Source organism: Rhipicephalus sanguineus, unplaced genomic scaffold (genome assembly GCF_013339695.2).
Source record: "Rhipicephalus sanguineus isolate Rsan-2018 unplaced genomic scaffold, BIME_Rsan_1.4 Seq10902, whole genome shotgun sequence".
In the NCBI taxonomy this organism is placed as follows: Eukaryota; Metazoa; Arthropoda; class Arachnida; order Ixodida; family Ixodidae; genus Rhipicephalus; species Rhipicephalus sanguineus.
The window spans coordinates 1,206-10,674 of NW_023614303.1; the positions used below are offsets into that span (position 1 = coordinate 1,206).

Genomic DNA, 9,469 nt, shown 5'->3' on the forward strand with positions numbered 1-9,469 from the left:
CCGTCTTTTGTTCAAGATACACCTCATTTCCTTCGAATAATAGATTCTATTAACAAAACACAAACACTCTCGGATCAGGCCATTCTGGTAACATTAGATGCCTGCTCCTTGTATACGAAATACCTATCGCTGAAGGGATTGAAGCGGTCTCAGAATCACTCATAGAAGCAAGCAAGCACATAATGCTGAAGTTACCTATCGTACCGAAACTAGTCCTGGCGCTAAATTATTTTGAACAACCGTTCCGCCGAAACAAACTTCCATGTACAGCCACAATTGCAGCACATGAGTGAAGTAGCTTCTTCACACTTTCGTGATAGCCTGTGTAAATCACGGTACTCGCTGTCCACGAAATCAGAGCAAGAGAGATCGCAAGTGATGAAGACGATCCACACTCGCGACTGGTGAGCAATCTGAAGAAGAAAGTGCGGCGCGGAGGGATGCAAAACAAGAGCTAAAGTGACCGTCAGAAATTTACACGGGTGTAACTCCCAGTAAATTGCGAAGCTTATTTATGAACTAAATTTCAAGTATTCATGGCGCAATATTAGCACCCTATAAAATACAGATTGATCTTTTCCCGCGTTGTTTTCTTGATCGCAACAGTAGACGGGCCTCCTTGCACCTGTGCAGTGAAAGTTTGCGACATGTGTTCTCCGAGTTATTCACCCCTCATGGTCCCCGCAACGTGCAAAGAATACCGCCCGCGACTTACCAGACAGGCGAGTTTTGGAACAATAGGGTGCGCCTTTTCCCCCCACGGGGGAGAGCAGCTTGAAAATGCACGACCATTGAAGGACGCTGCCGCCCGTGATGTCTGGACCGTCCAGAGGTGGACGTTTCGGCCACCGTTACCGGTAGCGTCGACGTCGAGGGACGCCGGCGTACGAAACGCCGGGAAAACGCCGGCAGAAATGCTCTATATGGTTCGGCCTTAAGCCGGCTACCACGACGTGTTAGATCCTCATTTTTTTAACGCGACAGCGTTAAAGAGCTCGTATCGCAGAAATTGCGCTGTCGGCGTCGGGGCCGTGGTTGTGAGCGAAAAATCATCATCATGTCCGTGACCGAAAAATCGAAAAAGCTGCAAATAAAATAAAATAATAAAAATGTGGGTCCGAATGAGAATCGAACCCAGGCCGTCTGCGTGCAAGCAGGTGTTCTACCACACAGCCACGCCTCTGCTTGGAGCTGCACTGAAAGTAACTTTCATGCTTCCCAGAATACGCGTCCTGTATACAGGTGTCCAGTACGAGATGTAATATCGCAGTAGTATTGCGTGGTACAAGTGTACATTGCCATAGGGCGTCACACCATGCCAATATCATAACGACTTCGTGGTTTAAAGACAGCCACCCATTACAAAAGGCGCACACATTAGTGCGCGTATTCCCTTAAGACCACGTAGTGGGAGCATCGCAACTCGAAGAAGTTTCTCGCGCATAATTGCTCCTGGTTTAAAGCATGCTACCCATTACATAAGGCACACGCCTTAGTGGGCGCATTCTGTTAAACCCTCGTAGTGTTTGAACTGCGCAGTAGGAACAGAATATCGCTATCGCGTTCAGCTCTTAAAGGCGAAGCTTAAGCGTCCCCCAATTTTTATCGTACTTTCATGAATAAATATTAATAAAGTAATAATAATAAAGACATGCTTGTCAAAGCATTGAATACACATTCCGATAAACATTGAATCAACGGTTTTTGCTAATCTCGAAGGCAAAATTTAACGCATCATTGAAGCAAATGCAAGTGTCGCACTTGACCGCGACACGATCCGTCATAGCGTGTCATATGGCTACGCATGTTTTTTGACAATTCATGGTGAGAAGAGCGTTTGATCTTGCATTCAAAGAACTGATAACTTCCCGTTTACCCCGTCGACAGCCGGGGGACCAGCAGCATCGATCTTGCGACCTTCGATCAAAGCACCTAGCTGGCTTAATTTTCGTTTTTCCGTTGTTTTTTAGTACTCAACAACGAAAAAGAAAGGGGGGCGGCCGGGAGGGAGGCCCTGCGGTGAAACTTGGCCCTATACCTAAGGAGATGCCCTGCACATGCGTGCTTCATGGTGCTTTTGTAACTATATAGAATATTATTCTATATAAACAAGAAAACTAAATCCAGGTACATTAGGACATTACACTTCTGTGATGCAAAAAAAAAGTGAAATGTCATATTGCAAGCTAGAGAAGCATAAAACATAAGACTTGAGGTAGCACTGCATGCTATATTGAGAGGGCTCAGTAGCCGGTCAATAATGCATACGTTGAGTTCGAGTCAATTGACACTTAGTTTTTTTAAAGTCAATTAATGCGTATAGAGTGTGAGTAAATTGGCGCTTTTACCTTTAGTCAATTAAATCTGTACCGAGCTGACCAATAGACAATGCGGTTGAATTGACTGCAATTGACTCAATACATGCTCGGTTCCAGGTCAATTAAAACTCAATCTGCATTTTTGTAAGGGATGGAAAAATTGTTCACGCTGTGTCACTGCCGCACCACACCACCGTTCAGAAATGTCCATCGTTCCGGCGCGCAGTTAAAACGCTTCTGTGAACGGGCGCCAGAAGGTTTTGGGGCCCTGAGCACCATGACGATGAATCAAAACATTACGCTGTTGTTTCTTTCAATTTTCCATAAAAATTTTGGGTATTCAATATTCGATCGATATTCGATGTTTTGGCTACTACTCGGCACTATTCGATTCGCATTCGAGGAAATTTCACTATTTGCACACCCCTAGTACAAAGGCGATCCGCTAGCGCAAGTGAGATACGGCCGCTTTTAACGAAAGGGTACGGCCGTGGCGAGCCTTCATTCATTATTTATTCATTTATTTGTTCAAGTACCTTAAGGGCCCACTAGGGCATTACATAGGGGGGGGGGGGGGACATACAACAGAACACATTTTTACAGATAATGAATAATTGCAGGTTAATACAATGCTATGTACAGAAATTCGTAGAACGTAACAAGGCAAGCAATACAACAAGAGTAAACATCAGATAAAGCATAATATTAATGAAAGTCACAGGGTTCCAAATAGGTTAGCAATGTGAATTAAACAAAGAAGGCTCAGCTATTGTAGCAATCCTGGAAGGTAATTCATTCCATTCCTTTATCGATAAAGGTAAAGGCGAATTTTTGAATTTTCCGTACGGGCGAAGATAGGGTTGATTTGAAAGCATGATCGGTGCGACTAGAAGTATGAGGTGGCGGTAAAATATGCGTTCGGGCAATGATGTGTTAGCGTGATAAAGGGTATGAAAAAATGATAATCTGGAAATTGCCTGCGCACAGCAAGCGGCGGCATATTCAGCTCTGCTTTCAAGATGAAACGCTTTGAAATCGTGAGTATGATGATAAGATGATCGAGCTGCTTTATTCTGGACGGCTTCCGTAGATTAGTAAGGGTGATCTGGTGGGGATGCCACATGGTTGACGCGTATTCTAGTGAAGGGCGCACAAGGAAATTGTATGCTGAAGCTGGTGTCCCTGTCAGCTAGATATCAAGTCGCTTCAGAATTGAATTTCGTCATTCCTTGGTCAAGTTGTCACGGGTAGTTCCGTATGACGTGACAGAGTGGTCGCTTTTCTGCGCGCCCGGCTCGAGCACGTTCGATATCGCCGTTAAAATTGGAACGAATATGTGAAATCACGTGCAACTTTTGCGATGTCGAAAAAATAGGGTATGCCATAAATGTCACCCACTACAACTTTCTATATAAAGAACTGCCCCGAAGGCAATAATTCAAAAGTAATAACGAGTTGTTGTTAATTAGTGGGATCGGTGCTGTTTAGCTGCGGCAAACTATCCGCCTAGACGCAGAGATCGTGTGAGAAAGGACAGTAGCCCGACTGCATAGGGTTGTATAAAAAATATGCGTGCCTAAAAAAAAACCATATATCGCATGAGTGGAACGCCGGCGTAATCGGCGTCAACACGAACGGTCCAAATGAAAACTGAGTAATAAAGGTTGGTAAAAGGTCAAGTGATACTCAAGCGAACGAATGAAGTGTCCATCGGTGTACCAAAAGTCACATGACGTCATCATAACGTCGCAAACCATCTAATTTGTGGCGTCGTCACATGGCATCGTCACTTGGCCAATGGAAGGTCGATACCGTAGTCAGTACGTGACTGCGTGCAACACCAGGTGAGTTGCAGAAAGCATCGGGGAGCGGGGGGGGGGGGGGGGGGGCATAATGCACCGACTGAGAACATCCGAAATTCTGTATGTCTTGTGAGAGCACGAAAAATCCTTGAACAGGGGTTGTCTTCGTCAACAAGTTCACGTGCCGAAACGTTGGAACCAGAGACAACCCCTGTTCAAGCACTTTTCATCTCTTCAAGCTTCCATTTTCCCCTGAACTTCTCTCACGGGTGCGTAGGCTTTCGCCTGTGCTCTTCCTAGAGTTGACTAAAGGTACTATCAATTTATGCACGCCTCACTTCTTCCTGTCCCCACCGTCACGATTATTGCTATAGCGCGAACTCGGGACAAGGACAAGGAGGCACACGAAGACGAGCGATAACTTCCAACTATAGGTTCATTGTGGAGGACACGAAAAGATATAGGCGACAGAAAACACTTGACAAAAGATGAGTAATGCAAAGAAGTCGAGCAAAGCAATAAATTCAAACAACAAAAACGAAAACATACCAAATAAAGAAGCCAAAGGAGAAGACCATTGAATTTATTGCTTTGCTGGACTTCTTTTCATTACTCACCTTTTGTCAAGTGTTTTCTGTCGCCTCTATCTTTTCGTGTCCTGCACAATAAACCTAGTTGAAAGTTAGCTCTCGCCTTCGTGCGCCTCTTTGTCCTTGTCCCGAGCTCGCTCCATAGCATCATCACGACATACCAACTAGCTCAAGCCGCCACCCACCATCACACTTGATCATACTTCATCGCTCTTTTAAGTGCGGAGTACTTTAGAGGCCCGGCCTGTCGTATGCTGTCGTATGCTGTCATCGTATGCTGTCATCGTATGCTGTCGTAGCTTGGCGTAACGCAGGCAAAACCACGAATAGCATAGCCATTTGTAGCATATTGAGCGCGCACTAGCGCCAAGGAGAAGTATTCTTCCTCTTGTTCTTGGAGCGCCGTGATGATCATATCAAGTGCGGAGCACTTTAGGGGCCCGAGCTGTCGTATGCTATCGTATGCTGTCGTCGCTCGGTGTAACGCAGGCAAAACCACGTACAAAAATAGGAAAAAAAGAGGAAGCAAGCGAGAATAGAGAGAGAGAGTGAAAGAAAGGGGAAAAATAATAAGAAAAATAGAAATGAAGAAAGAAAGACGGAAAGAGAGAAAAGGAAAGAAAGAGAAAAGCGAAGAGAAGCAAAGAAGGCTGCCCAGCTCCGAACTTCCTTCAGGCCCGGCACCACTAGTGCGAACCTGCCTTAATATTTTTTTTTCCTTTCCATTTTGCCTTGTGCAGAGTGAAAGGACTTTCGCGCTGAGGCTGAGCTCTCCGCCTTCTTCTTACAAATTTTCTCTCTCTCTCTCTCTCTAATGTCCTGATCACGTAAAAGTGCTTGACGCCACGGAATGATCAAACGCTATCGCATGGAACGCCTATGTCAATTCTCTGTGGCTGAGTCAGCGACTGCTGTGGGAGGAGCTTAAGTTTATTATTAGGTTTGGAACCTTACCGAAACGCCCAGAGCCAGCTTTTGTAGAGCTTACTGCGTAAGGCGCGTTCGGTTTGTTCCTTACTTTACCGCTCCACCGGCTTTCCACAAATGATTACCTCAGCAGCCTGCCCGCTTGCTCTGTGCCGAGGCAGAGCCGTTTCGAAAGGTATAATAATAATAATAATAATATATAATATAATAATAATAATATATATAATAATAATAATAATATAATAATAATAATATAATAATAATAATAATAGAGCTCACAGGATCCCTTACGCAGTCGCCTAAGACGACTCGAAGGCGAAAGCTATCTCTTCTCGTTCTCAGACGATATACTCATCCTTCCCCACGCCCTCCGAAAGCTATCTCCAACTTACGTGATTTTGCACTGCCTCCGCGATCGGCCCACCTTTGAACAAGCCACAATGTCATGACATGACGTCATGTGACGTTATGGTGACGTCACACATTTGGCGATATGTGACGTCAGAGGGGGACGTACCACGTGATTATGATTTTTTGCATCCATCGCGTTGACACCGACGACGCCAACAGTAAATTTTCGCATATTCTCAGGCATCTAAGGCTTTCGCCTTAATGTAACTGAAGCGCACTCCTGTGCGACCACACCATAGCGTGAGAACTCAACCGCCACACCACACTACTACAGGAACGTGTACAGATGTTTACCTTATTTTATTTATATTGTTTAGATGATTGGAGCAATATCAAATAATTTTCTTTCCCTGCCGATTCGCAGTCTACGCACGGAGTGACTTCGCAATATTTCGTACGCTACTTGTTTTTAAAACACCCGCCTTAACGTCATGTGCGCATTCCAAACACGTGACTTTCAACTATATTAAGCATTTTGTTTTGCTGTTTTTGTTTCGTATCCTTTTCTTAACACTCTACTTTTTGACATTAAGCGTGCGCCTGTGTTAGTCCTCTGTCACCAGCTTGCCCACCTTGCGACAGCTCCTTCAAGTACTTAAAGCCGATCTCGAAGGCCCTGCATTTTCCCTACGGCAGGCATACAAACAGAGTTAACATTTACGTTTTAAACATTCGTATCATATTTAATGTTTTTAGATTTGTCCAACATAGCGAAGCGAAACAAGTTTTTATTCTGTGGCACTCGAAATAAGTAGCGTCCAAACTCGGGCTCGATTCGATTTACCTTCAGGTCTCAAAGGCTATGCTCTTGCGTACTGCATGCGTCAAAGTGAATTTTGATCCAGAAATACACTTTTGCCGCCGCGTTGTTATTGTGTTATAGCGTATAGAGATTCTTAAAATTGTAAGAATTTATATATGTGGGATCATTTGTTATACCCTGTTTGTTAGAATGCGACTGAGACCAGTCTCGAAGGCTATAATTTTCGTCACTGCGACATTTCCACTTCTTCCCATTCGAAGAAAAATAAGATGCGCTGAATATAAAACACACAGAAGTTGCCGCAGTATTCAAAAGATTGAATTTATTGTACTAGACTCAGTAATTGAGTTTACATCCATCGAAGAGTTCAAAATTCTAGATTGATGACAGGCTTAATGACAGGAGACATCGGTTTGTTTCGGACAACATCAAGTAGCCAGGTGCTTCGCGGTAAGCATTAAACCCAAAATTATGTGCTTTCTTTTGCATTTACGCCGACGCCATTACTGGAAGTCGCGGTCAAAAATGGGTCCACTATAGTCCACGCCGATGCAGAAAACGAAACCGAAAGCAACCTTGTTTGGCTAAAAGAGACGCGTTTTTGGTTTCGACCAGCAACGTTGGGAATCACGCCAAGGGCAAAAATGGCGTTCGCCGTGCCGCAAGCATGGCTCGGCGTTTCTCGTGCCGTGCGTTTCCCCCGGTCGTCGTACGGTTTGAATTCGACGAACTCTGCCTTCCGGCACATCTGCTCCGTCCACTTACTCAGGAACGGAAATGTAAATACTTCCCTATTTCGTAGTTCTCTCGGGGTCAGGTGCTACAGCTCGCCCTCCCAGCGCAAAGGTTTCTTCGGACAGGTGTTCGAGAACATCAAGCAAGAGATGGTGCAAAAAAGGAAATGAAAGAAAGTTTAAAGAAGTTTCGCGAGGAAGCCGCGAAACTCGAACAGTCGGAGGCGTTACGGAAAGCCCGGATGAAGTACGAGAACATCGAAGCGGAGACGGCGAAAGGCTCGCAGCAGATCATGGAGCAGCTCGAATCGCTCAAGGAGAAGATCAAAGAAGGCATTGAAGAAGCCCAGAAGAGCGAGATCGGCAAGAAGAGCCGAGAGCTGACCGAAGAGCTCGCCAAGTCGGCCAAGTCGGCGGCGGAAACGTTAGCCAAGCAGGGCGATCAGCTGGGCAAGTCGGGCGCCTTCCAGGCGGTGTCTTCGGGCATCAAAGCCGTGAAGACGGAGATCGACGAAGCGGCGGCGGCCGGTGCTCGCGTCTACAGGGCTCCGAAGATGCTGCGGAAGCGCTCCGAGCTCGGCTCGGGCCAAGCCGACGCCCGAGTCGTCGCGCCCAACGAGGAGGCGACGGGCGTGGAAACTTCACCGCGACTCCGCTTGTACCAAAGCTGGCAGAACTTCCGCGACACAACCCGTACGTGCACAAGTTGTTCGACCTGAAGACGCGCTACGACGAAAGTGACAACCCTTTGGTGCGCGCCTCCCGCTCGCTCACCGACAAGGTGTCCGACATCTTCGGCGGACTCTTCCAGAAGACCGAGCTCTCCGAGGTGCTCACCGAGATCTGCAAGATCGACCCGAGCTTCGACAAGAACGAGTTCCTGCGCATGTGCGAGACCGACATCATCCCCAACCTGCTCGAGGCCATGGTTCGCGGTGACCTCGAGATTCTGCGCGACTGGTGCCACGACGCGCCCTTCAACGTGATCAGCACGCCCATAAAGCAGGCCATCCAACTGGGATACCGCTACGACTCCCATGTGCTCGATGTGATGAACGTCGACTAGCCATGGGCAAGATCATGGAGCAGGGGCCCGTACTTATTGTTACCTTTCAGTCGCAGCAGATCAACGTGGTGCGCAACAGCAAAGGCGAAGTGGTCGAAGGCGACCGGAGAAAATCTTGCGCATACATCACGCCTGGGTTCTCTGCCGGGATCAGAACGAGCTCGATCCCAAGGCTGCCTGGAAGTTGATGGACTTGTCGGCCTCCTCGTCGGCGCAGTGGCTTTGAGTAGTCTTCAGATGTAGCGCACTTGTGTTTTTTAAAAATTAGGACTCATTGCAATTTAAGTAGTATGGATGTGTGTACAGTGCTTGATGCTCGAAATAATACCACTATTTTGGCTGCTCGTCGTGCGAGGCATGCGAGAGCCAAACACACACAATCATGCTCCATCCCTCATTTCATGATGGATTGTTACGAATGGCATGCCAGATGTTTACAAATACAGCGTCAGCTTGTGTTCAGAGAATAGCTATATTTTCACCAAAGCATTAAAATATAAGCTTGGAACATTTTGATCAATTTCCTACGTTTTTTTATTTTTTTCGGTTGAAACATTCTGTTATTGCATAAAATGCATGCTTTTCTTTTTTATCGAATTGCTACTTCATGTTAATATGAACAGTGTCTCATGGTCATACATATTTAAATTTCAGTTACTAAATTTGAAACAATATGTACGAGAGGAAGCCTTATGTATGATGTAACAGTGATCATAATTTCATCAGTGTCAGATTCTCATCCAGAATTCGGCGATGCATTGTTATAGAAACCCCTTGTTATTGCCTGTTGCCCATTGTTCCATATTAAAGTGTTATTTAAAAGATGCAGCGCAGGGGGAAATCTCTCTTATCAATACA

At 45.9% G+C, this 9,469-nt stretch overlaps 1 pseudogene; it reads left to right on the forward strand.

Annotated features, from left to right (window-relative positions):
- The first annotated feature begins 7,417 nt into the window (after window positions 1–7,417).
- On the forward strand, window positions 7,418–9,124 carry LOC119376086 (mitochondrial import inner membrane translocase subunit TIM44-like; annotated as a pseudogene).
- Window positions 9,125–9,469: the final 345 nt, after the last annotated feature.